This window comes from Prionailurus bengalensis, chromosome A3 (assembly GCF_016509475.1).
Source record: "Prionailurus bengalensis isolate Pbe53 chromosome A3, Fcat_Pben_1.1_paternal_pri, whole genome shotgun sequence".
In the NCBI taxonomy this organism is placed as follows: domain Eukaryota; kingdom Metazoa; phylum Chordata; class Mammalia; order Carnivora; family Felidae; genus Prionailurus; species Prionailurus bengalensis.
Genome location: NC_057354.1, coordinates 13,451,901 through 13,477,395, shown reverse-complemented (window position 1 = coordinate 13,477,395; position 25,495 = coordinate 13,451,901). Strand labels below are relative to the sequence as shown.

Here is a 25,495-nt window from a genome sequence, read left to right as displayed (position 1 = left end):
ACGGCCCGTCTGAGGGACGCGGGCTAGTGCCTGCCTGGCTCGGGGACATGGCCGGCCGTTGGTGGCGATGAGGCGGTGGCCACAGAGCATCCTTCTCAGGCTGCGGTTCTCCAGGGAGGCGTCTGGCCCAGGAGACTGATCCCAACAGGAACACATGTGGAGCTGACGAGGCCCGAGACAAAGGTCATCGGCGTGTCGTCAAATGCACTCCTGACGACGACGACGATTCAAACCCTTGCGTCCTGTGGGCGGACGCTGCTGAGCGCCTTCCTGATACTCTCGGCTTTACTCTGTCCGACAGTCCTATGCACCAGGCACTGTCATTATCCTCGTTTACAGATGAGGAAACGGAGGCAGGGAGAGGGTAGACAACTTGCCGAGGTCACACAGCGGGTGAGCTGCGGGCTGCGACCTGAGCACAGACGATCTGCCTCTGGGACTGTGCTCTCAGGAGCTCCCTTGGGATGACCCGTCCACCTGCACGGGGAGCCGCACATGAGCAGGTTCACTCTGTGACCTTCTTAGGTGAAATGTCTTGGCGTTCCGACATCCGGCTTCCAAAGTGCAACAGGAAGACCGTTTGTCCCCTTTCCAGACGCCATCCTTCCTCCTGTGACCTCCCGCCCTCTGCTCAGACTCGGACCCACCGCCCCGGCTAAGACGAGCAAACACCCGAGTTCCCAAGAGCCTGGGAAAAGGGCTGGCGTATGGGCAGGTGTGGGGCCCGGGCGTCCGTCTCCAGGCGAGAACGGACAGATCTGTGGCCTTGCGACCCGAGAAGGACCGCGCTCAGCTTCACGTGACACGTGGGGATCCACCCGCAGCGGGAAGGTGAGGGGCTTTGAGCCGTGATTCCTGGGTGGAGACATTTCTCCTCGCTCACACGAGCCCACAAGACCAGAGACTGTAGCAGAGGTGGCCCTTCCCGGGAGGCCGGGTTGCAGCTGAACGTGAGCCAGACGTTCTGCTCTGTTCTGTGCAGCCAGACCCGCCCGCGGCCGGGCCGGAGCAGCCATCCGAGGCTTGTCCCCGACGTGCTCACCAGAAACGCACGCCAGGGACCCGAGGAGCTCGGCAGCGATTCGATCCGTGCGTGAGAAAGATGGAAACGCAACTTCCGGGGATCAGCCAATCAGACGCAGGCTCACAGCGCGCGAGGCCTACGGTTGGGTGCCCTTTGCCGAACGGAATCCTGTCGTTTGGGCGTTGCGGGCTGCACGGCGCGTCTCTACGGCACGGCGAGCCCTGCTGCCCTGGGTTGCCCCGCATGCCCGTCACCTGGACACAGAGCTCGCGGGAGAGCTGGGTCCTCCTTAGTCCCGGGGAACTTACAGCGGTGGGCGCCTCCTGCCCCCCATCTGTGAGGTCACCCAGCCCGGGTCAGCCCCTCGGAAGCTCACGTCCTGGGCCGAGATCTTCCTGGCCCTGGGGCCGATTCGCATGTGATGGTCTGAGGGGTCCTTGCACACAGGGGCAGGGTGGGCCAGGGGCAGGGGCGATCCTGGGTCCGGTCCTGCTTCTTGAGAGGTGAGTCGTCAGCCGCCTCCCCCGGCACCGGTGCCGAAAACGGCAATATTTCCCCAAACTCAGCTGCACCTGTGGAGGCGAGAACACAAGGCAGCCTATTTTTAGCAGGTGACAGACTGCTGGGCCCGGAGACCACGCATTCACTCGGGAGCTGTAATTAGCCTCTCGCTGAAAGGGTGGAGTTTCGAACCCGATGCAGGTGACAGCCCCGGGGGGGCCCCTCACCTCGGCACCTGTCTCCGGCGTCTGGCCCGGGGAGGGGCCGGTTGCAGCCGGGAAGGCCCCGGGGTTCCCGGGAGTCCCAGGAAGGCGGCAAAGGCCCCTGTGGGTAACGTTCCCCGTCAGCGCTCCCTGCCTCGCTCCTCCTGGCCGGTCCGTTTGCAGAAGGCTCGATCCAATGCCCGATGTAAGCGCTGTCGTCCCACCGGGACGAGCTGGCCAGGGGGATAAAGAGGGCCTGTCACGCCGGTGTCGGCTTGGCGGGACATCTGTCCCCCACTCACGGCTGCCCCGTCGGGGGACGGGACGGGCTTGGCGAGCTGTGGCACAGACCGCGGGGCCCTCCCCACGGTCCCCCTCCGTGTCCCTCACGGTAGCAGGGAAGCCGGCTGCCTGGAAGAAAGACCACGTTTGCCTTGTGACCCTAAGGTGGCCACTGGGGTGTGAGCACCGCCTCTCTCTCTCTTTCCATTGGCTGGGAGAGAACGAGAATGCAGGGTTAGGTGGTGGGAGGACCTCCGTTTCCTTAGTTGTGCAGTTGATAGGTAACTGTGCCCGCCTGCCTCCTCCGGTTTCTACGAATTAGAAATGTTTTCAATTGCCAAATTACAAAGAAAACCCACAGGTCAAGGCAAAAAGGGGCTTAGTGGCTCAGGCAAGTGGAAGTTTCCAGAAAGAGCTGCCTCAGGCCCTGACTGAGGAAGAAGTGAGAACCGAAGGGAGGACTTCTTTAACGAGATAAACCTTGACTCCATCCAGAGTTCCCAATAATCGATTAGCTTCTGCGGTATGTGTGTGTGTGTGTGTGGGGGGGGGTGTCCCACCAGTGATGGTGACAGGGACAGTCAAGCTCGAGGAACATAGCGGACAGGTGGGGGATGGGCAGCGCTGTCTCTGCCCCCTGGCTGTGGAAACTCACGGAAGGAGGGAAACACTCTCCCGTTTGTCCTGGGCCCGGGGCCGCACTTCGAGGGGCGCCTGCTGTTTTCCCAGGACGTTTGCCCGGAGCGCACGGGCTGGCGGGGCCCAGAGCATCTCCAAGGAGGTCGGGCTGGGGGCTGGCGGCCGGCTCGGGCCCCGCATCCGTGGGAAGTAAGTCCGAGGCCGTCCCCGGGGGTCTCCGCGATTCGGGGCTGACATCTGCGCGGCCCCTCTGTCCCCACCCCCGCCTCTGCCAGCGGAGTCCTCTCCGCACCTGTCACGTGCTTCTGGCTCCTGCGGGAGTCCCGCAGGCGCGCGGGGCTCAGACTCCTCCTTGTCCCTCCTCCCCCAGATTCCACGGCGCAGGCCGCTGGGATGGGCACGTTTTCCTGGTGACCCCGCGGGGGCACACACGCAGGCGACTGGGTGATTTTGTGGATGCCCCGGTCCCCTGGCCACGTCTGCCAACTCCAGCGTCAGGAGGTGCAGCCTAGCGCCCCCGAAGCCCCTTCTCCCTCCTCCCCCCCAAACTGCTGCCCACCATCCGCGTATAGCTCCCCAGCGCCTGCTGTGTGGCCTTCTTCCAGCCTTGGGACCACACGGGCACACCCGAGCAGCTTTTCGAGATCATTTCCCGCACTACGGAAGCTCCTCTCTCTCATCCCCGCTGGTGACAGGTGTTTTGTCCCGGCGACACTCGCCAGGATGATCACGGCCACTCCCCGGCTGTCCGCTCTACGCCAGCATTGAGCCTGGGCCTTTCCCGCGTGAGCTCACTTCTCTGCACGAGGGCCCCATGAGGTGGGGACTGTTTTCCCATTTTACAGAGGAGAAAACTGAAGATGGGGCAGGAGAAGGGACTTGATTGGGCCCGGGGGTGGGGGTGGGGTGGGGGGTGGGGGGTGGGGTTTGCGGAATGCCGTCTCATCCCAGCCCAAGCTCCTGACCGTTGCGCACTGTTTTCCCTGTTTTCTTAATTGAAATGTAATATCATATTAGCTTTTGGTTCCAACGTAATGATTTGATGCATGTGTACATTGCGAAATAATCACCACAAAAAGCCTAGTTAACATCCACCAGCACGCATAGTTACAACAAGTGGGTTTTTTTCTCTCGTGATGAGAATTTTCAAGTTCTACAGCTGGAAGTTTGTACGTTTTGACTCTCTTTACCCGTTTCACCAACGCCCCCCCTTCCCAACTGTTTACCTAATTTTAGTTACCCGCTGGCTATTAGCTCTGTTTTCCCCACATTCATACATCAGCAGGATGCTCCTTTCTTTAATATTTTTCTTTAAATAAATCTATTTTTGTTTTCACCAAAAAAACTGTCACTTGAAAGAAAACTATGTCAGCGCCTCTTGCGGGAAAGAGGATGGTAACCATAGAAATAAACACAACGAGCCTGGACAGAGGGGCTGCACTCTGCTGTGAGCCCAAGGCCTGTTCCTTCTTTGTTGCAGAGGATGACGAGCCGGGCCCAGAGAGGGGCTAAGGGCAGATTAGCAGCAAATCGCGAGGTTGTCTTCGAGGGAATCGGAAGAAGTGGAGAGGAATCGGTGGAGGATTCAGTGTCACCGGACACCACATCCATCGGCCCTGTCGTCACCTCATGTTTGCCATTTGGGAGGCCCTGGTAGGGAGGAGGGGCTGGGCAGCGTGGGAGAGGAGCCTTCGGGGGGTGTGGGGAGGGGGACAGCAGCATCGCCCAGGCCCGAGAAGAGAGGAGGCTGGATGAGCAGTGTGGAGAGAGGGCAGAGGAGGCTGGAGGTGGGCAGGAAGGGGTCTGAGGCCACGGTCAGGAATTCCAAGGGTGACAACGGGGAGACACTATGAGGGTGACACAGCCGGGGGTGGAGGGGTCAGGTGGGTGCCGTTGAAGTCCACATGGCCCTGGGAGAGAAGGGATAGAAGACAGCCGAGCCAGATGGGACAGCATGTGACCCAGGGGCCTGTTCCATTGTGTCACCTGCCCCCTCCCTCTGAACCCCCAGACGCTCCTCCCCAGCAGATGCCCAATGCATCCTTCTGAGGCTGAGCTTGAGGGATAAGTGGAGACTTTGAGTCTCCATCTGCTGAACCCACATGCCAGTCTCTAGGCAGGCACCCCGGAGCCAGCTCAGGGAAAGGGGTGCAGCGACGGTCAGCGACAGCCCCACCTGTCCCCTGTGAGGTGCCCGGGATTGGATTTCTGAAGCCTCGCCAGCCCTGAGAACCGCCCTGCTCCCCGGGGCCAGGGACCCTCTCCACCCACCTGCCGCTGCTGCTCGGATCGAATCCATCGACTCCCCATCTCTCAGCCCCTTCCCTGAAACGCGAAAGATGTGATGATTTCAATGATTTACTTATTTCAGTCAATAGGGTCGTGTTAGAAGTGATTTCCCTTAATAATTCAGGCTCTCTAAAGAACAATGGAAATACTATAAGACGAATTGAGCCACTGTAGAGAGGAGGCCTGAAGCACAGGGCTGGGGTCTCTAAATTACCTACCCAGTCGGGTGGTTCTCTAGGGCACAGGCCAGGCCTCCTGGATTCAGCTGTAGGTGGGGAGTATTGATAGAGAATCTTTACCACATGGAGTCGCATTGAAAACAAAGTGGCCCTGACCTTCCGGGAGGCCACGGTCTAGGGCTGGGGGCTGGGGCGTGTAGAGCAAGGCCTCACAGCACTGCAGCATGATTTTGGCTTCATAGAAAGAGGACTAGACGATGTTAGGAGCAGAGTGGAGATGAGTGAGGGAGGTGAATGCACACCACACAGAAGTTATTTGATGCTTAAATATAATTTACAAATCACTCTTTTTTTTTATGTGCTGTTTTTTTGTGGGGGGGGGAGCGTACAAAGGAAGCCCTCACGGGATTAAAACAAAAGATTTTTGCGGGCTATACTCTGATCATAATCTAATGACATTAAAACAAATAATAAAGAAATATCCACGCTGGAAATACTCTGTATCCTGGCTATACCAATGCTTACCCTGGTGGACACGTTGGTCAAAGCTCGCTGGGCTGGGTACTTAAGACAGGGGCATTCTACTGGAAGGCTTCCTTTCCCAAATAACTCCGGATCAAAGCAGAAATCAAAACTAAAGTGAGATTTGTAGAAAACGGTAAAAGGGAGAAGAGTTCGTATCTGAACCGGGGACACAGCTAAGCTGGGCTTGGAAGAAAATGCGTGGTCCTAAACGCCCGCATTATTCCAGAAGAAGGAGTACCGGTAAAGGCAGTTAGCTCTTTAAAAATGGCGGGGAGGGCGCCTGGGTGGCTCAGTCGGTTAAGTGTCTGACTTCGGCTCAGGTCATGATCTTGCTGTGGGTTCGAGCCTCGCGTCGGGCTCTGTGCTGACAGCTCGGAGCCGGGAGCCTGCTTCGGATTCTGTGTCTCCCTCTCTCTCTGCCCCTCCCCTGCTCGCACTCTGTCTCTCTCTCTCTCAAAAAAATAAAGAAACATAAAAATTTTTTTTTAAAAATCCTAAAAATAGGGGGGAAAGAGGAACAAAATAAACCAGGACAAAGCAGGGAGAGGGGACTAATAAGGATAAGGACCCGAATCCAAAACGCACACGGTCAGCGTCTAGAAGATGAGTTTTCAGAGGAGCTAGGGAAGTAGGAATGCAGGTTAGGAAGTGCAGTTTTCCATTCCAGGAGCCGGAAGGTTCTTGTGCAGGAGAGCGGTGCGCCGGGAGCTGGGTGCGGGGGCTCTGACCCCAGCATGGCGAGCAGCTAGAGGCAGGGAAGCTAGGGGCTGACCTCCTCCTCCGCCTGGGCTCTAAGTACTTCCTCAACTTTTCTAAACCATCCCAGAGGGTTTGGGTGCTAGCCCCGCCCTGCCTCTGGGATACACAGGCCGGGGATGAGAGCTTGAGAGGGCGGACGCATCTCCTTAAAGTCCCATCCCAACCAAGGACATCCGAGGTCTGGTAGGGCCCGTGATGAGCTTGTTCGCCATCTGGAGTGGTTGGGACAAGGCTGTCTGGATTTCGCATGATGGAAAGGAGCAAGGAGAACTCCATGGGGAACTCCGGCATGGGAGACGCCAGCCCAGCCAGGTCCTTGGAAGACCCTGCCGGTCCAGCTGCCCTAATTGGGATGTGACAAAGTGGCTGAAGGCAGGAGGTGAGCCCAGAACTAGAGCTTGGAGAAGCGAGGGCCAGAGAGGATCCCCTAGAGAAAGGGGACCGGGGGCCCCTGGCAGGTGGTGGCTCACCTATAAAAAATGTCCTTGTCTTCCTCAGTCCAAATCCCCCTGGGAGTAAAAATATATTAAAAACTTTTTACTTTTATTTTGATTTTATTTTACATTTATTTATTCTGGAGAGGGGAGGGGCAGAGAGAGAGGGAGACACAGAATCGGAAGCAGGCTCCCGGCTCCAAGCTGTCGGCACAGAGCCCGACGTGGGGCTCGAACCCACGAACCGTGAGATCACAACCTGAACCGAAGTCGGATGCTCAACCGTGTTCAATGTGCAGTTTTACACACTGTATTTCCTGAAAGGAGACATTTTTTTTAATTGCTTCTTATTGTTTTTATTATTTCAGAGAGAGAGCATGAGCGGGGGAGAGGGACAGAGGGAGAGAGCCAGAGAGAGAGGGAGAGAATCTCGTCTCAAACAGGCTCCACACTACCACGGGGCCCGCCGCGGGGTTCGATCCCACGACCCTGGGATCATGACCTGAGCCAAAATCAAGAGTTGGGCGCTCAACCGCCTGAGCCACCCAGGTGCCCTGTGTTTTTAGGTTTTAATTTCATCTTGATTCTACCCAGCTGGGCAGCAAATACTCCAAACCACGGAATGTGGGGCAGGAAATCTGGAAGGGATGGACTTACTTGTTTTAACCACCGGAGGAAAAGCCGCCCGGGAAGTTGGCCGGAGCAGGCAGGAGCTCAGCTCTCGTGAGCGAGAGGGCCAGGCGGCCAACAGTGCGGACGTAGGACACACACGACACCCCGGGATGGCCGCTGTGGCCTGAGCGCTGCTTCCTGGAAGGCACGAACTGGCTAGGACTCACGGGAGGGTGTCATCAGGGCTCAAGGGACAGGTCTGAGCTGGCCCTACAGTTCACGTGTCAGAGAAGCTCCCACCACAAGAGCAAGTAAGCTCCAGTCCCCATTGTCCCAGCTTCCCTGCTCCGCCCCCGGTGCACTTTGCCCCAGTAAGGAAATACATTATGGTTTCTGAAGGCAACTGCTTTGTCTTCCTCCCCTGTGAACAGCCGAGCAAAGAATTAATTTGGAGTTTTGCAATGTCGGGGCCTCTCTCATTAGATTACTCCCACTGTCTCTTGGGAGCCCTGGTAACTTGCTTTAATGATCTCACATCCTTGAAAACTGCTTCATGTGTCTCCCTGCACCAGCAAATCTTCAATCTGTTGGCCGCCGGAGGTTCCTTGTCCTTGGCCGGCGCCCCGAGGCCTCGTTCCCGCCCCGTCCCTGTCCTCGACCCTGTTCTCGGCTCCCCATCTTCCCCCACCCCTAGCCGTATCTTCTGTTGTCTCTGCACCCCTTTGCTCGCCGAATCTCCGTGTTCTCTTCTCCTACTAAAAATTCTACCCAACCATACTTGTTTGAACAAAAAAACAAACAAACAACAACAACACGGAAACGACGATGATCCCTATGTTTTTATCAAAAGTCATTGCCCGAGGGTTTACGTTTGGTGGGATGAGAGGGGCAGGCAGTGAGGGATGGTGGGGCCCGCCGTGGGCCGTGCAGTTGGAAGTAATGGTGCTTACCCACTTCCTTCTCAGCAACAAACGTGGAAGAAGGGGACCTTTCCCTCCTTACTGTGGCCCCCTGGTTACACGTGATGCCAGGAGAGAAGTGCACACACCCTCTTAGTCTGCAGAACTCAGGTAAAGCAAGAAGTTTGTTCACTTCAAAGTGAAGACAAAGTTCTATATGAAGAACGCCGCCGTGGGGTGGACTGTATTGCATCCCAAACCCCCAGAGACGCCGACTCATGCGAATGTCTGTTTTGTTCCCCCGGGTCTCTGGCCTCCTTGTATTCAAAGCTGCAGGAAAGCCAACGGGCAACAGCGTTGGGACTGGGGAAGGGCAAAGCTCAAGGTGACCTTGGGATCAAGCTCTGAAAAGCCCCGCCCCCCTCCTGGGTCAGGCCTGGGGCCGAGGCTGGCACAGAAGATGGAATCTTGTCTTTCCAGGCTCAGCGGGGAGGTGGGCTGGACGTTTCCAGATTGTTGCAGGAGGCGGTACCTGCTTGATCACAGGCTCGGCGGGTTTGGCACAAGGGCTATGTTCAGAGATACAGGAAGGTAAACCAGGTTAGGGCCATGTATCGGTCACCTGTTGCCGTGTAACAAATACCTACTCCCACACCACCCCAAGTTTAGTAGCTTCAAGCAACACACATCTGCTACCTCGCACGGTTTTTGAGGGTCAGGGTTCTGGGAGCAGCTAGCTGGGGTTTCTGGCTCAGGATCTCCAGGAGGCTGCGGGGAAGTCGTGCCCTGGGCTGCAGTCTTCAAAGGCTGGAGAAGACTCACTCACGTGGCTGTCGGCAGAGGCTTCACTCCTTCACCACACGGGCCTCTGTGCCACGTGGCGTCAGAGAGAGACAGGTGGAGAGACAGAGACACAGAGAGACAGGGAGAGAAGCTGAAGCCTTTAATCACCTAATGTCGGAAGTGACACTTGGTCATACACACCAAATATGGGAGGGGACAGCAGAGTGTCAGGAGCGGGGGGTGGGGGTGGGGGGACCGTTGGAAGCTAGTACCACAGGCTGGACGTCTCTCTCTTGTTCAGGAAGTATTTATTAAGCCCCCTGCCAGGAGCCAAGCAGCACTGTGCTCTCTGGGGATTCAACAGGAAACAAAACAGACAAGGTCTCTGCCTCAGGGAGTTTGCGTTTTAGAAGAGAGGCAGATAAGATACAAATAAATACGAGCCCCAGCCGTCCAGGACCTGTGGGGCAAGAGGAGGGACAGCCGCGTACCTGGACATCGGGTTGGACTGCAGCCGGGGCCGCAGGACCGGCAGGAGGTGTGGGTGTTGAGGATTGCCACAGCCCAGCACGGAGGAGGCGAGACATCCACGTCCCAGCTCTCTCTGATCCTGTCCTCAACTTCCGTCCAGTGCTCACCGGGCAGAATCCAGGGGGAGCTGAGGACAGGGAGCCTGCGTGAGGTCGGCGTCCCGGGGCACAGAGCAAGTGGAGAAGGGCGGAGGACCGGCGTGGCCAAGCGGGAATGTAATTGGCATGTGGGATAGAAGGAGAGTGAATGAGCGAGGGGACATCCCAGGCAATCAGAGAAAGCCACTCTGTGAAGTCACAGCTGAGCTAAGACACAGGGAACAGGGACATCTGGGGGATGTCCCAGTGAGGGCACCTGAGGGCGTGTGAATGTGCGCAAGGGAGCAGGTGCTCCTGAGAGGAGTGAGCGTGAGAAGCGAGGCCAGGGATAAAGTCAGAAAGTTAGGAAGATTCTGGACCAACAGCAGGGCCCTGTGGGCCATGGTGAGGAGCTTGGGTTTGCCTCAGGGGTGGCTGGAGCCACTGGGGAGGGATGCGGTCCCGCGAAGGTTTGAAGGGGTCCATGTGGCTGCCACGTGCCATGTGGCCTGTAGCGGACGAGATGGAGACGGGGGGCCGGTGAGGGGGTTCCGCACAATCCCGGGGAGAGATGAGGGCCCCAGGTCCAGGGTGGGACTGCGGAGGTGGGAGGAGAGGTCGGGTTGAGGATGTATTTTGAAAGGAGAGCAGGTTGGATTTGTTGATCAGTTGACAATGAGGTGAAAGGGAGAAAGGAGTCAAGAACAAATCCAAGGTCATGCTGCATAGATCCTGTGAAGATGTGCTCAGAACACTAGAATTTATTAACTATGATTTACAATTAAGACTACATTGGTGGAGGGGCGCCTGGGTGGCTCAGTGGGTTGAGCGACCGACTTCGGCTCAGGTCACGATCTCGCGGTCCGTGAGTTTGAGCCCCGCGTCGGGCTCTGTGCCGACAGCTCAGAGCCTGGAGCCTGCTTTGGATTCTGTGTCTCCCTCTCTCTCTCTACACCTCCCCAGCTTGTGCCCTGTCTCTCTCTCTCTCTCTCAAAAATAAAATAAAATAAACGTAAAAGAGTATGTTGGTGGATACTCTAAGGCGTTCTTTAGAATGTTCTCATGTGGAAAACAAAGTTCAGCAAGGTGGGAGCTCTGAGGCTCACCCCTCGACACATAAAATGTGTACTTTAATATGCAACATGTATCATTAAAGCTGTCCCATGGTGATTTGTGTGGTGGGAAATGACCGGACCGTCTGCTGCAAACCTGAAGAGTGTCCGTGCCAGCGGGGGCGATGGGATGTTAACACAGGAAGGTGCAGCGCACTGGGCTGAGTGAACCACGTGGTCATGTGGTGCCCCCCCCCCGCCCCCGCCCGGTAAACAATGGGAGGAGGAGTCTCGGGTCCCCCCAGCTCCGTGCTGGGTGCAATGACAGCATCCAGACCACTGTGGGCTCCCTGGGGAAGTGGGGCCACACTGGGCAGAGTGGCTCAGGTGTGCCTGTCCCAGTGAGCATGCAGCTGAGCCATGCATGAGAGAAGGGAGGTCAAAAGATGGCTTGCGGGGAGCCGACAGGTGACCTGGGCTGGGTGGGCAAGGTGGGAGGTCGAGGGAGGGGATCCTGGACAAAGGCCCAGGAAGACTTGAGGGTCTAGAGCCCCTTTTATCCATTAAGGCCCCTTGGCTGCCGTGACAAGACGCCTAACTCAACACAGAGAGGTAGGGGCGGCCCTGTGGGGTGTCCTTAGGCCCAGGGAGGGCTGTGACCAGGCACGGAAAGGGCCCTTCCACAGCCGGAGCTGTGGGGTAGCCTGGTCCAGGTGCTGCCTTTGGAATTCATGACACAAACACCCTCTGTCTTTGGACTTGAAGGACAAGGAACCACGGAGCCCTCATAACCTCCTCATGTCACACACGAGGATCAGGAGGCCCAGGAGGCCATTCGGGGTGCCCAAAGTCACGGGGTCAGCAAGTGGCAGAGGGAGGGTGTGCCTGCAAGCCCACAGACACCCAGACTTGGGATTTTTCTACTGCAACAGCCTTTCCCTAACTTCGGGCATCCCCGAGCTATTTTCGTGACCGTTATCATTTGCCTTATACTATCTCTTCTGTTAATTAAATTTTTCCTTTAAATCTACTTACTTGAATATTCTTTCTTCTTTCTTTCTTTCTTCCTTTCTTTCATTTAAAAAAAAATTTTTTTTTTCAACGTTTATTTATTTTTGGGACAGAGAGAGACAGAGCATGAACGGGGGAGGGGCAGAGAGAGAGGGAGACACAGAATCGGAAACAGGCTCCAGGCTCTGAGCCATCAGCCCAGAGCCTGACGCGGGGCTCAAACTCCCGGACCGCGAGATCGTGACCTGGCTGAAGTCGGACGCTCAACCGACTGCGCCACCCAGGCGCCCCACGTTTATTTATTTTTGAGACAGAGAGAGACAGAGCATGAACGGGGGAGGGGCAGAGAGAGAGGGAGACACAGAATCGGAAACAGCTCCAGGCTCTGAGCCATCAGCCCAGAGCCTGACCCGGGGCTCGAACTCACGGACCGCGAGATCGTGACCTGGCTGAAGTTGGACGCTTAACCGACTGCACTACCCAGGCGCCCTTTCTTTCTTTCTTTAAAGAGAGAGAGAGCACGAGCAGGGGAGGGGCAGAAGAAGAGAGAGAATCCTAAGCAGCCTTCATGCCCAGTGCAGAGTTTCACAGCAGGGCTCCGTGAGATCACTCCCTGAGCTGAAATCATGAGTCAGATGCTTAACTGACTGAGCCACCCGGGCGCCCCTATTTACTTGAGCTTTTTATTCATCAGTGTATGGCTAGTTTTATTTTGGGCCGATACGCACCAAATACTCTTTGCTCTGAGAATAAGCAGCATTCATCTGAGAAGGATCCAGATAGTCTTTGGAGGTGGATATGCTGCGTTTTGGGAAACCCTGTATCATCATCAGGGTGCTTTTCTCGCAGGAGGATAATGCAAACTGAATATGCTCAGGTCTGAGAGGTTGGGTGGGGGCGGGGGGGGGGGGAGCTGGATGGGGAGGGCTTTTCCTCTGAGGGAGTTGGGAGCCCTGGAAGTGTGGATAAAGGTGGGGGGTCGTGATCGGACCGAAGTCCTGGCAGGATCCCTCCCACGGCAGCGGGGAGGATAGACTATAGAGGCAAAGTCATAAGCAGGGAGGCCTGGGAGGCCTGTGCTGGTCCGAGGCAGATGCTGTTCATGGAGGTGGTGAGAGCAGGTCTACGCCTATTTTGCAGGCTATGATTTTCACCTTGTCCCGCGTCCTGAGTCACAGACGCCCATTCTCAGAGCCTAAGTGAGTTGGGGGGTTGGGGACCATTGGGCCCCTGTGGGTGGCGGGTCAGGGTGTTGGTAACCCCTCCACCCCAGGGTAGACCATGGGGCCGGGCACCCACTGGGCATAGTCCCCAGGGCACAGGGCAGGTGTGTGTGTGTGTGTGTTTGGTGGGGTGGGGGTGGGGGGGACAGAGAGATCCTAGAGCCTGAATTGCTGGGCTTTTCCCCACTGCCCGGTTTAAACTTGCTGCGGTAGATTCCCTCTCTAAGCCGGTGGAAGATTGATGATTTCATTATTTGTGGCACTCGGCAATAAATCTGGGAGTTTTCGGCTAAAGCGAGCACTTTCCCCGAGTTGCGTCTCGGGCGGACTGTTATTCATCACGTCCAATCACTCGTTCACCTTGGTGAGCCCTGGCCTGGGGGGGGGGGGGGGGGCGAGGGGCGGCTCCTCCCAGACCTGACAACTTTTACTCCTTAGGGGCTGGGGGAGGGGACCGCCCAGGAAGGGACAGGGCTGGGGAGGGCGGTGGGGGCTCGAGGCGGCCTGGAGCAAGCAGCCCCAACAAGGGCCAGAGAATGAGCCAGAAGGGGGATTACAGGAGAAGCGTCGGGGCCTCAAAGCCCGGCCCACTGCCAAGAAAATCTCCCGTGGGGGGGAGGGGGTAACACTGCGAAGAGAGGAAGAGAAACCGCCCAGGAGTTCTCTGCCAAGGGAGTGTCGGAGATTTTAATTCAAGATGAAATGTGTTCTTGTTTGTGTACAACTCATTTCCCTCCCAAACGAGGGTTTTGTCTATCACTCGGGTGTTTCAATAGCAACCGTGTAATTAAGGTAGCATGTGCCTCTTTAGTTTGCAAAGCAGGCTGTTTGCGTTAACATGTTGGGGAAGCAAACATGGCTTGGATGGGATCCTGGGTCTAAGGAGGAGAACAACAACAACAACAACAAAGAAAAGAAGAAAACACCTCCACATTAGAGATTTGGCTGCCTCGGGGATGACGTCATCTGGAAATGAGCGTAGGACCATTCCCTCTGAATGAAGAGCCCCCAGCTTCCGGGTCCTTCCTAGCTGGGGAGCCGTGAGAAGGAAGATTCAAACCGTGTCCAGAGAGTCTGGAAACCCGAGTCGGAAATTCACGCGTCTCCAGGGCCGGGTGGGAGGGTGTGTGAGGGTGGAGGGTGGGCTGTGTTTTTTCACACGAGGGCATTTTGTTTGCGTTGTAAATACATGGGTAAGTACTTCAATTCCGCTCACACACACAAAAAAATGAGCTCACGTTTTTCCTGAACCATATGGATCTCTTAAATTAACTTTTTTTTTTTTTTTTGCTTTTAATACAGAGATGGTAAATTACGTTTCTACTGCAGCATAACAAACTACCACTAATTAAATGGCCTAAAACAATACCCATTTATTACTTCCCAGTTCTGTAAGTCAGAAGTCCAGCGTTATGTAGCTGGGTTCTCCATCAAGGGTCTTAACAGCTAAAAGGGTACCCTAGGTATCTGCAGAGGCCATGGTTCTCATCGGGAACTTAGGGTTCCCGGGTCAGGTCAAGGTCATGGCAGGTCAAGTCCTCATGCTTCGAATCTCTGTACCTTAGTCGTCTGTTTTTCAGCGCTCATGTGATTCTGGGGGGCCCGCCTGGATACTCGGGGACCATCTCCCTATTCTAATGTCAGCTGATTAGTAATCTTCACTACACCTGTAAAGTCCCTTTTCCATGCAGTGTGATGCAATAATGGAAGTCACATCAGATGGTGGAGATTCCGGGGGCCACCCCGATATAGAGATGATGAAACAACGTGATTCAAGAGGGCAAAAGATCTGAACCGACATTTCCACCAAAAAGATACATGAATGGCAACTAAGCACATGAAAAAATGCTTTGACCTCTCTGTAGACGAGAAGCCAAATCCCCAGGCGATACTACTGTGCACCCAACAGTATTGCTAAAACTAGAAAGGTCGACAAGACCAAGTGTTGGCAAGTGTTTGGAAGAACGGCACACTCCTACGTTACTGGCGGTAGTTCAAATAGCACGGCCACTTTGCGAAAATGGTTTTACAGTTTCTGATAACGCTAAACGTACAATTACCCTTTGACCTGGTGATCTCGCTTCTCAGTATTTATCCCAAAGAAATGAAAACGATTTGTAATGATTACAAGTCGTTGGTACGGGGGGGGGGGGGGGACGAAGGGGACTGCAACGGAGCAGGAAGGAGCCTTCTGGGGGCGATGGATCATTCTATACCATAACTTCTTTGATGGTTCCATCACTTGTCAAAACTCGTCATGTTGTTCACTTAAAACTGGTGTTTTTCAGGGCGCCTGGGTGGCTCAGTCAGTTGGGTGTCCGACTTCGACTTAGGTCATGATCTCACGGTTTGTGGGTTCAAGAGCCCCGAGTCGGGCTCTGTGCTGACAGCTCGGAGCCTGGAACCTGCTTCAAATTCTGTGTCCCCCTCCCTGTCCGCCCCACCCATGCTTGTGCTCTGTCTCTGTCTCTCTCTCTCGAAAAGAAACATCAAAAAACCCACAAAAAACCGGTGAGTTTCACTGCATGCAAATTCTCTCCCAATAAAGCTTATTTTTAAAAGCAACTTTATATCATCACCGTTAATGGAAAATCAGTGTTATCTGCCAGAGGAGCAGGTGACCCTGAAAAGAAATACATATGTTTAAAAAGCATATGAAAAGAGATCCCAACTTTGAGACCCTCTGCTCGGAGTCTCAAAAGGCTTCAAAGTGTTGGTCGGAACTGGAATGTCATCTAAGGCACAGGGTCCTCTGAGCTCAAGTGTTGGCAGAATCAATTTTCTTACAGTTGCAGAAGTCATGGCAGCTTACCTTATCAATGCCAGCAGGAAAGCATCTCTCTGGGTTTTAATTTCTCCCTCCAGGGAGGTCCAGGGCTCTCTTTTAAATGGCTCACCAGATTAGGTCAGGCCCACCTAGGATAATCTCTCTTTTGATTAATTCCGGCTCAACTGATTAGGGACCTTAATCACACCCGCAAAAGCCCTCTGCCTTTGCCATAAAACATAATGTGGGCTTGGGAGTGAAAGCCCACTGTACGTACACATCCCACCCACTCTCAGGGGGAGGATGTTATACACCCCGGGGGCGGAAATCTCAGGCGCCATCTTAGAATTTTGCCCACCTCATAGGCTTTTGGTTTGAAAGGATTTCTTTGTCAGCGACTCTGTCTGTCTTCCCCTCTTACTGCCATCTGTGTTTGTCAGCGTTTTATTTATCCTCGGAGACCTGGCTCGGATCCCCTTCTCCTCCACCACCTTCTCTATGTCTCAGGCAGGTAAAGATTTGGGGTCACCTTCTTTTGCCCGAGTCCAGGTGGTTTGGTGTTTGTCAGCATCGAATGTATAGACACACGCGTGTGCACCCATGGGAATGGATGGTACACGGTGCCTGTTGTGGTCACTTTCCTCTCTCTTCCCTCCCCCTCACGTCTGTGTCTCCATCAACACAGAGCCTGCACTAAAAAACAAGACAAAGCAGGACTAGCCTATGCGCTTCCATGTTTTTCTTTCTACTCGTGTAATCCCATAATCCTGCAAAGTGCATCACACACACACACGCGCACACACACGCACACAGGTACAAGGGCATTTTGCGGGGGGGGAGAGTCATTGTTTTACAAAAATGGCACCATATAATGCATTTTCCTGCATCCCGCTGTTCTCAATACTTGGTAGAAACACCTTTGAGCCCTCCTGCGTAGCTCTAAATTTGATTCTTTACAGAGGCTGTGCAATATGCTACGTGTTGGATATATTTGCGAAGTTCCCAGAAATGCGGATCTGTTTTGCTTCTGGTTCTGTGCCACTGGAACAATGCCACGGTACATGTTCCTGTACGCACGGGCACAGGCAGGATAGATTTCCAGCAGCTCAAGAGCTGGGTGTATACACAGGGCGTTTGCACTTTTTAAATCTTATTAAATGTTGCCAGATTACCTTCAGAAACGACGGGTACGGTTCCACATTTCTACCAGACTGTGGGAGAGTACACTTTCCCCAGAGCCCAGCCAACAACGGGATTTATAGCCCTTTTAAATTTTTGCCAGTCTTACAGGGATAGGTCATAACTCAGAGTCGAATGGGAAATTTTCTGACTACTGGTGAATTCAAACATTTTTTCCTTCCTTTCTTTCCTTCTCTCGGCTGTTTTCTCTCATTCTTTTGTTTTCTCTCTTTCTTTTCTTTCTTCGTTTTCTTTCCTTTATTTTCCTTGTTGGGATTTCTCTTTTGGGAGTGGTCTCCTTATAACCTTTGTTCCTTTTTCTGGTTACTTTGCGAGAACATTTGGTATACTCTAGAAGTTAACCCTTTCTCTATCATTTGCTTTACCAATAATTCTACAGACTTCTAGTTTCTATGTAGATTTCCTTGATGTAATCTTATGACGTGCAAAATTTTAATGTTAAAATGTCTTTTTTTTCTTTGATTCCTAGAATTCCTGTTCTTGATTTGTGAGTTCTCCCCAACTGCTATATTGTATTTGTATTATCCTGGATTTTCTTATAAAGTTTTAATTGCATTTTTTATAATTAAGTCTTTTTTTTTTTCATTGGGGGGGGGAGACTGTGAGTGGGGGAGAGGGGCAGAAGGAGAGAAAGAGAGAGAATCCCAAGGAGGCTCATGCTCAATGTGGAGCCAGACTTGGGGTTCGATCTCATGACCCTGGGATCATGACCTGAGCTGAAATCAAGAAATGGACACTCAACTGACTGAGTCACCCAGGAGCCCCTGTAATTAAGTATTTTTTAAAGTTTATTTATTTACTCTAAGAGCACATGTGAGAGAAAGCTGGGAAGGGGCAGAAAAAGGGAGAGAGAGAGAATCCCCAGCAGGCTCCACGCTGCCAGCACGGAGCCCGAAATGGGGCTCAAACTCATGAACCATGAAATCATGACCTGAGCCAAAATCAAGAGTCAGACACTTAACCAACTGAGCCACCCAGAGGCCCCTATAATTAAATCTTAATAAGGCACCAGAATTTAATTTTTCATAAGGGATGGGATGGAATCCATTTTAACTTTAATTTTCCTACAAATCGTTAACCCGTGGTGCTGGCATCATTTGTTACACAGCTCATTCTCGGCCAAGTGAATTGAACCAGACTTTTTTTTTTTTAACGTTTATTTATTTTTGAGACAGAGAGAGACAGAGCATGAACGGGGGAGGGTCAGAGAGAGAGGGAGACACGGAATCCGAAACAGCCTCCAGGCTCTGAGCGGTCAGCACAGAGCCCGACGCGGGGCTCGAACTCCCGGACCGCGAGATCATGACCTGAGCTGAAGTCAGACGCTTAACCAACTGAGCCACCCAGGCGCCCCTAAACCAGACTTTTTATCTTACGTTGCTCCGTAGTTTCTTGGGGGCTCTGCCAGGGAAGCCGGGCTTTCCAGAACCTTGCGTTTAGTTTTGTCGACAAGATGGTAAATCTTGGGTGTGAATTTCTGTTTTCTCTTTGACCAGCTTGCATACACAGAGCAAAGCGGAATGCCTCTGTTTTGTTTGGGTGTCCGTTCATCTAATGTTCGCTGGCCTCTATTATGTTCTAGGCTGGAGAATAATGTCCATTCTCTAGTCTCCGTGTTTTTCTTTTGGTCGAAAAGGAGATAGAAGACAAGCACAGGAGGTCCTCGTCCACCAGAGAAAATGTCCCTCTAAATGAATGTACTGAAGACAGGGACTCCACTGCTCCAAATAAAGAGGACAGATCTGGTGGAAACATGTTTGAGACCCTAACTTCAAAAGCCAAGTTTGGGGTGCCTGGGTGGCTCAGTTGGTTGGGCATCTGGCTTTGGCCCAGTTCATGATCTCACAGCTGGTGAGTTCGAGCCCCGCGTCGGGCTCTGTGCTGACAGCTTAGAGCCCGGAGCCTGCTTCGGATTCTGTGTCTCCCTCTCTCTCTGCCCTCCCTGACTCGTGCTCTGTCTCTGTCCCTTAGAAATGAATAAATGTTGGGCACCTGGATGGCTCAGTTAAGCCTCTGACTTTGGCTCAGGTCATGATCTCATGGTTCATGAGTTCAAGCCCTGCATCAGGCTCTGGGCTGACAGCTCGGGGCTTGGAGCCTGCTTCGGCTTCTGTGTCTCCCTCTCTCTCTGCCCCTCCTTAGCTCACACTCTGTCTTTCTCTGCTTCAAAAATAAATAAACATTGAAAAGAAAAGCCCAAGTGGAAAGTTTTAAAGGAAGTGTGTTTTCTTACATTTAACAGAAGTGATGCTTCACTTGCAACGGCGCGCTGATACTTACAACAGAGAATGGAGAGAGTATTGATTTGGGGGTGTCGTGTTCCTCTAACCCTCCTCCACCTTATACTTAATGTCCACAGTTCAAGCAAAGGAAGTTTTGTTTTGGAAAATATCTCAGGGCTCGTCGATTTCCCCCAAAGGATTCTGCATTCTTTCAGAGACAAATAGTTCTCTTTGAAAGCGCCCGTCAGCCAGGCTGATGATCACTCGGTCTCCCAGCCCTGCCTTCAGGCGTCAATTGGCTTTGTGAGCTGTTCTCACCGACATCAATTTTATGAAAGTCATGAAAGGCTGGAGCTGTTGCAAGGTGTGTTGTTTTTTTTTTTTTTTTTCACTTTGCACTCTGTTTTCATTTACTTGGATTATGTGGGTGGGTGTTTATGTGTCATCCACGGGGACACTCGCCTGTGAGGACGTGGGGTGGCTGATAGAGGGGAGACAGGTGCTGCTGTGAACCTGCCGGCGTGGATTCTGGGGATCAATTTGATAAGTGATCCGTTCATCAGTGGACACTTCTGGACTCTGATGGCCTTGTCGCTCTTTACAACTTTGTAATAACTCTGGGGACTCAGGTCAAAAAGATCCTATCAATGAGGACTTTTTTCTCGAAATAACTGTAATCTACAAGAGAGGACAGGAATTTCGGTGGAGTGCTGTGGCTGTTCGCAGGAGGCAGATTCTTGTCTAGTTGGGAAGCTCATGGGGAAGTGGTGACGGGGGGCTCTTCGGGGTGACAAGAGCAGGCTAAATGGTCCCTGAGGGATGAGTTGGATTTGCACACGCAGAGGTGCTGGAAGGGCATCCTAGCTAAAAGGAACAGCATAAGCAAATGCACCGAGCCCGCCATCTCCCGGTCTTGCTCTTACCTGGTGGGCAGGGCCCAGCGCTCCCTGGCCTCTCCGGCCCCCTCATCTCTTCCGTGCTTCTCGGGGCTCTCCCCCTGCTCCTGCCACACTCGCTCTTCCCGGGACAGGCCTGGTGCTCCCCTGTTGGGGCTTCACCTTTGCTCTGTTCTCCCCCGATCTTTGCCCACCTGTCCGCCGCTGCTCCCTCACCTCCGGGGCACCTGCTCCAACGTCACCTCCTCCGTGGGCTCCTTCTGCCTGCCCCCTCCCTCCACGACCACCCCCACTCCTACTCCACACATCTCCAGGCCACTCACCGCCACGTGACGACTCCGTGCCTTACCGAGGGCCTTATGCTGGATTCCTCCAGAAGCTGACCCCGAGACTGGGTGTGAGTGTAGCGGTTTATCTGGAGGAGACCCAGGGAGCTCTTGCGGGGAAGGGAGACGGGAAGGAGAAGGGTCATGGCACCAACCCTGCTGGGCAGGGAGCAGGTGACCAGGGCGGGTGCGGGGCTCAGTCCCTCCGGGGTCCCGTGGGAGACGGTGGGGAACAGGCCTCGGGGGGACGTGTGTTCCACCAGCTCCCGTCCGGCCCTTGGCCAGGGCTGCTTTCCGGGACGTCAGCCTGTGACCTGTAGCCGGAGGCCTCAGGGGCAGAGCGAGGCCACCGAGGGGCAAGTGTCAAGGAACGAGGGGGCAGATGGCATCGGCCGGGGGCTGCGCTCACTGTCCTGGGCTGTCACTGCCTGCTGTGTGTCTCCCTCCGTCGAGGCTCCTCCTGGGGCCGGGCCTTGGATGCTTCCCCGGGGGCCTCAGCTGTGCTGGCGCATCTCAGGCCCTCCCGAGACGCCTGCGGAATGAAGGAACGAAGCCTTCGAGACCCTCTCCTGGGCTGCCGAGCTGACGCTGAGTCCTCGAAGAGCCGGGTGCTGCAGCAAATGCTCTGATTCTACCACTCTGCAGACGTCACCCCGATGCCTGCTGCCTCTGAAGCCGCTGCTGCTGCTTGGGGTCAGGTCGGGCGTCAGTGTCAGAGGGGCTCGGGCGGACCGGCTGCGCAAGCCTCCTTTCCTGGCGGGTGCTGGGGTGATGCTTCCTGAGAGATGCCCTTGGATGGCGTTGCCGCCACGGATCCTGACGGCAGCCGTGACGGGCATCGTCCCAATTACCCGGCTGTCCCGCTTGATGGGACCACCAGGAGCCCGCAGATTGCTCCCGAGTGCGCCTCTCTAGCGACCGTCTTTTTCTGGAACCAGAGCGCCTGGTTTGCTCAGGAGAAGGAAGCAACAAATATGTGTATTATCCCTCCGATGGAGGAGTTGCGATCATCTGGAAAACATCCGGAGATGGTCCAAATGCCCAAGACCCCACGGACACAGACTCCGGAGCTTTGACTCCATGTTTGGAGGCCAAGGTCCCTTCTGTGCATTTCCGGGACCAGACCAGGGCTGGGCACAGGGCAGAGCTCAAAGAAGGAGTGTCTGTGCTCACCCCCGGGTGAGGTCAGAGGGGACAGTGCATTGATCAGCTTCCCTCCTTCCGTGAAGAAGAACCCTCTCTTCTAACCACTGATTTCGGTGTCATTATGGACTCGTGGGACCTTTTTTTTTTCACACCATGTATTCACATCCATTACCCTCATTTTTTCATGTGTAAATATTCCTAGATGTGGCAGTGGGAGCCAAACTGATTTACTCCAGTTTCTGTTTCCTTGATTTGTCCTATCATCCTCTGAGTACTTCTTGGCTTTCTGGTCCAAGATACAAATCTTAAAAAAAAAAGAAAAGGCGAAATCATGAAAGACAAAAAGCCTTGTCGTAGCAGCTGAGTTAAAGGCAATGCACAATCGCTTAGAATTAGGGGAGAAAAGCTCTACATTTGGACTATGTTGAACCAGATTTCTGCATCAACGTTAAATGTTACAAGGGTAAAAATGGTTTGGACACTTTGTAGAAGAATCGTTTTGTTTTGTTTTTTCAGTGACATATATTCTGAAGAGTTTAGGCATGAAATATCACGTTGTTTGCACCATACTCTCTAATGTTGGGGCCCAAAAACCGGGGGAGGGGCAGGGGGAAATCCTGACATATATTATAAATAATACACATGGACACTGAAACAGGCTGGTCCCGTGTCAGCAGCTGGTGACTGAGATAGAGGAGATGGGGTGGGCGGATGTTCACCGTACGATGCGTTAAGCCTTCCAGTAGCTTTGGCATTTTTCAAAGGAGTAAGTTGAGGAGAACAAAACTCAAATCAAGTCAGTCAGACACAGACAGGAACTGTGGTCAGAGACACGCCCTCGCCCTTCGCCTGCCCTGTAAAAACAGCTCCCGTCACGGCTGTCGCTGTGCGACAGGAGGCATCTATACAGTTTGCTTTTACCAACTAAAGGTTAAATCGAGACAGATCTGAGGAGCACCTGTCTCTCTGTCATTCAGGAGAAGGATAATCAGGCCGAAAAGGAGGGAGGAAAGGAAGGAAAAGAAGGGTGAAGAGAAAGAAAGAAGGACGGGAGGCGGGAATTGACAGGTCAACACGACTGAGCGCGTGCTGTATCAGGTACTTTTTTCTATATTACTCATCTGTTTCTAACAACCCTTTTTTTAAAAAAATATTTATTTATTTATTTCTTTTTGAGAGAGAGAGAGCGCGAGAGAGAGAGACAGTAAGCAGGGGAGGGGCACAGAGAGAGGGAGAGAGGGCTCAGTGCAGAGCCCCACGCCGGGCTCGAACTCCCAAATTGTGAGACCACCACCTGAGCCGAAATCAAGACTCGGATGCCTAAGTGACTGAGCCACCCGGGCGCCCCTCTAACAACAGCCTTAAAAAGACAAGAACCTTGAGGCTTAGAGGGGTCAGAAACTTATCTGGTGACCACAAAATAAACACTGGTCATCTCAGGCAATGATGTCCGGGGAAGGAATATGACGAAGCCAATTAGTCATAAGGAAAGAGGGTGAAAATCTGCCTGAACAGGGCTTGTGAACCTTGTGAACGCAGAGGCCACTTTGTGGCACCGGGCTGGAGTGATGGAACCTGGAAAGCGGCCCACAGCCGCTGCCCGGGCTGAATGCTGACAGGCCTAACAGGTGCACCCATCTTAAAACATCCACAGAGCCTAACTGACCAACGGGCTGCTCACAAGCAGGCGCAGGTACCAAAACAGAGAAGATTCCGTACGTTTCCTTCCCCCCTCACCTCCCGCTTTAAACGCGACTCCCATCCACTGCCCGGTGGCGGACAGCCTCTCCTCTGCTGTCTCGCCCCACTGTGCCCTTCGTGTGCTCGGTAAACTTCTCTCCCCTTTGTTCTGTTTGCGCCCTTGGCCTCCACCTGTCCGTCACCCCACATCTGGGGGCCCCCATCCAGTTGGGAGAGACGCCACACTGACCACGGTTTACCTGCTTTTCAAAGAGAGCTTGGGAGCAGGAGGGGCTGCGTCCTTGGTGCTGAACCTGGAAAGGCCATCTGGACCTCTCACCTCAGCTCCACCCTGGCCCAGAGGGAGAGTCTAGGGGAGCGGTTCCGTCCCCCTGCGCCTGGTACCCCTTGGTAGGAAGCCCCGCAGGGAGGGGGGTCCCGGGGGCGTGGCCTGCGGGGTGAGGCCTGAGGGGGTGGGCGGAGCTGGTGCGGGTGCAGCTCTGACCCTGGCCTGAGCTCCCCAGGGATCCACAGCCCTCCCCCTGCCTTCCCACTGGCAGAAACTAAGGGGCTTCCTCCTCCATCTGAAGTGGTCCTCAGCCTCTCCGCTGGCACGCAGGCTCCCGCCTTGTGCGGCTGGCTGGCGTGTGAAAATTCGGGGATTCTAGTCCGGGTGAGCGGGTGGGGCATGGCCCCCCCTCCCCTGCCCGCCCCCCTGCAGGCCCCGCAGCCCGGGCAGGAAAGGACACTTTTGCTGAGATGCCTTCTGATTGCGCTCCCTCGTAGAGATTAAGCAAATTAGCCAATTAAGGCATCTCCACTAACTACGCTCCACATTCAGGCAGTTGGCTGTTTACTTGCCACGCGGACAAAGAAACTAAAAAAAGGAACCAAATCAACATCTCGGAAAGGAAAAATATCTTTGATGAACGAATTAAAACGGAAGATTTCTTGATTTATGGAAAGCAGCTGAAATGATTGTCACTGCAGGGTGGAGGGCCAGGCGCCCTTCCCAGACCTGTTTCTGTCCTTCCCGCAGGAAGGTGCTGGGGAGAGGAGGGGTCTCAGCAGAGCAGTTTCGGGGCTCACGACCCCTGCCCCGGGGAAAGCTGGGGTCTGGACGCAGAAGGTGAGCCCAACTCTGATGACAGGATCTCCACCCCAAGGTCAGGGCTGTGCCAGAGATGTGACCGCAGGGGCTCCAGGGGAAAATCGCCCTGGTTTGTAGCAGTTGCTGGTTTCCGAGGGGTGAATCCTCCTGCCGGCTGATTCCCAGCGACCAGGTGGTGAAATTCCTGAACATTCCACAGCAGGCTGTGAGAGCTGGCCGTCCTCTGCGACGCATGGGTGTGAGTGACCAGGCGGGTCCCCTCCAGGGGTCTCACGGCAGATGACAGGGTGGGGGCACCAGGGGGCCCCGGTGGGCTGGCACACCTCACCACATGGCCGCGGGCGACCCTCACCCACGAGGTCACAGCCAAGGAGGATCTGGCAGATTCAGGCCCTTAACACCAGAGAGGAGAAGCCCTGGGGCAGGGGAGGGGGCGGGCTGTCCGGGGGAGAACCGACCCCCAGGGACAGCGAGGCCCCGGGGAGGTTCCAGAGCCCCGACTCTCCTTTGATCAGCGTGGAAGTCAAACCTGGAGGGAAGGGCAGTGGACGCCCTGCACTTGTATCGGAAATATCACGGAAGCAGCGCTTGATTCTTTTGGATCACTCTGAGAATTAGGGTGCATTTCCCGCCATCACCTGGGAGTTGTTACACATGAGATTAAATTTATTTTTCCATCAAGTTCAGTTTCATTTTTCTAGATAAAGCCTTTGCTCAGAAGAGGTGGTTGAGAACAGGAACTCCCCTGCCATTTGCCAGTGGGGAAAACTTCCTGTGCCTCAGCGTCCCCATCTGTAAAATGGGAATAATAATAACAGTATCTATGGTGTGGAGGATTGACTGCTTTAATATACGTAGAGTACTGAGAACAGATCTGGCCTGCAGTAAATCCCAGGTAAATGTTGGTTAGATACATCACAAATATTTGCTGTGGAACTTTGGTACCCAAATTAACTGGATTCGCCTAAAGTCGCCTTTTTATCTATTTGGATCATCCTCACATAATAAAGACCTCATGTTATTATATGTGGTCCTTGCTGGGAAAGAAAGACGCATGGCATCATGAGAGGGGCTTTGGGGACCAGACCTGGGCCCTGGGACGAGCTGGGGGCTGATGAGAAACA

General features: G+C 54.0%; 2 long non-coding RNA genes across 2 annotated transcripts; one reads left to right on the top strand and one right to left on the bottom strand.

The window, feature by feature from the left end:
* Positions 1 to 1,137: 1,137 nt before the first annotated feature.
* LOC122466936 lies at positions 1,138 to 4,347 on the top strand. The gene is made up of 3 exons (XR_006292791.1): positions 1,138 to 1,726; positions 3,255 to 3,468; positions 4,130 to 4,347. It is a non-coding gene; the product is annotated as an uncharacterized LOC122466936 (long non-coding RNA).
* Positions 4,348 to 8,267: 3,920 nt separating this feature from the next.
* Positions 8,268 to 9,279, bottom strand: LOC122466934. The gene is made up of 2 exons (XR_006292790.1): positions 9,034 to 9,279; positions 8,268 to 8,915 (listed from the first exon to the last, which is right to left on the bottom strand). It is a non-coding gene; the product is annotated as an uncharacterized LOC122466934 (long non-coding RNA).
* Between the last annotated feature and the right edge of the window lie 16,216 nt (positions 9,280 to 25,495).